Here is a 2,362-nt window from a genome sequence, read left to right on the forward strand (position 1 = left end):
AGATCGGGCGGCAGGACGAGGCTTCGCCCGGCGGCTTACCCGGCTTAGGCAACAGCACCAGCTTCTGCCTTTTCCATTCGCGTGGTACTTCGCCGGTGTCCAAGCAGCGCTGGTAGACACCAGCGAATGGCTCCGGATACTTCCGGATGGCAGCCGTTACCGCAGCGTTCGGTACTCCATCGAGGCCAGGCGCCTTCCGCGGATGCAGCTCGCTCGCTATCGCCTGGAGCTCCGCGCAGCTGATCGGACGGACCGGAGTGTCCCCTTCCGAAGGTGTGACGTCCGGCCACTCGACCGGGGGATGCTCCGGAAACAGCTCCTCGACGATCCGCTGCAACACCGCTGGATTGCGTTCACGCGCCGTCCAGCTGCCCCGAAACCGAAGAAGCACTTGCCGGAACCACTGTCCCGTCTCATCTGCAGCCAGGGCCTGCAGCCACTCATCGAACTGGCGCTGCTTGCTGGCCTTAATTGCCACCCTTAAGGCAGCACGCGCCTCCTGATGTTCCTCTGAAGCCAGTTCGGCGGACGTCTCGTCGAGGGCCAATAACTGTCGCTCCCGAGCCAACCGGCAGCGCTCGGTCAGCTCCTCGATATCCGGAGTCCACCAATATGTGTTGCAGTTCCTCCTCTGCTGCTGTGACTGCCCAATCCTCGCCATGGTAGCGTCGCAGGCCTCCGTAAGCACCATCCCCAGGCTTGCCGCATCGGTCACCCGATCGGCAAAACGGGTCGCCTCAAGTGCCAGCTCGAAAGTACGGGGGCAAAACTGGCGAGTTCGCCAGCGAGTACCCGCCTCCCGTACTTCGACACCTTCCTGCTGATGAATGCCCCGTCCGGGCCGCTGACCTGTACGATGCTGTTGCCCGACCGCAAACCGAATATAGCGGTGGTCGCTATAGGAGTAGCGGTCTAGCGTCCGCCAGGAGCTGATGTCCTCCGCTGCTCCATCCGATCGGCAGAGCGTTGGACTCGCGAAGGCGACGTCCACTCTGCTGGGCCGAGCCACACCGTTCCCCAGGAATGTCGGCTCCGTGCCGCGGTTGAGGACCTCCAATCCTAGGCTGGTAACCGTCTGAAGGAGCGCCTCACCCTTAAGGTTGGCCCGCTCGCTCCCCCAGGCCCCATGCCACGCGTTGAAGTCACCAGCTATCAGCACGCAAGGGTGGCCTCGCGCAAGTACCTCCAGCCGGTCCATCTGCTGCTCGAACTCCGGGAGGCCGATCGATGGCGGAATATAGCAGCAGATGACAACGATGCCCGCCACCTCGGCAGCTACGATGCCCGGATGCTGCACGCTCCTCACCCGCTGTATGGGAAACCGTTGGCCACTGGTGACGATCGCGGCCTTCAGTGCGTCGTCGGATGCCCAGTTCCCATTGTTGGCCGGCACAGCATAGAGCTCCGTGATGAGCATCACGTCTGCTCCCTCCTCCCTCATCCGCTGGAGCGCAAGATCCTGAGCGCTCCTGCTCTTACCGATATTTATCTGGAGCACTTCTATCATCATCGTGTGGCTGCAGCTTTGCACGAAGCTGCGGCAATCGAGTGCGGGCCGCCACACTTCAAACAGCGAGCCTCGCCAGTGCAGCTCGCTGCCTTGTGGCCTTCCGCGCCACACCGGATACACGCTTTGCTGCGGTCCTCTCCCGAGCACTGCCCGGCGAAGTGGCCGCGCTCCAAACATCGGAAGCACCGCTTCTCCTCCAGCGACGCTTTCGGGACCTCCCACACCCAACAGGAGGTGTGTCCTAGGAGCAGGCGCTTCCCAGCCAGATGCTCCGCATCCGACCGGGGCAGACGAACGCGAGCACGCTTCGTGCCGTCTCGCCGCTCCCACATGTCGAAGGTGGCCTCGGAATGCTCCTTGCCGAGAGCCGTCAACACCGCCCGACGCAGCTGGTCCTCGCTCGCCAAGGAGTCGATGTTTGTTATGAGCACCATCGACATCTCCGTACGCACGGACGCCGCACCCTTGTCTCCGATGGCTTGCCGGATACGCTGGCACAGCTCGGCGCTGTCGGCATCACGGCTCAGCGGCAGCCGCAAGGTGTCTTTCGGCGTTCGCTTGCCGACGCCGATCTTCTCCTGCATGCCGTCGAGATGCGAGCTCGTACGAATCGCCCTATACATGTCGAGGTAGCTGACGCCCTCCGCTGGCATCACCTCGATGGTGTCGGGCCGCTTCCGCGACTTCTTCACTGCAGCTGGCATCGTGCGTGGCTGCTGCTTACTCTGCTTTCGCAGCAACTGGCCCTGCAAATGCCACTGTTGTTGTTGTTGCTGGGGCTGCCCAGCCGAACGCTGTCCGCTCTGATGTTGCTGCGGACGTTGCTGCTGTTGCCGCTGCGGCTGCTGCCGT

This window comes from Anopheles moucheti (genome assembly GCF_943734755.1).
Source record: "Anopheles moucheti chromosome X unlocalized genomic scaffold, idAnoMoucSN_F20_07 X_unloc_9, whole genome shotgun sequence".
In the NCBI taxonomy this organism is placed as follows: domain Eukaryota; kingdom Metazoa; phylum Arthropoda; class Insecta; order Diptera; family Culicidae; genus Anopheles; species Anopheles moucheti.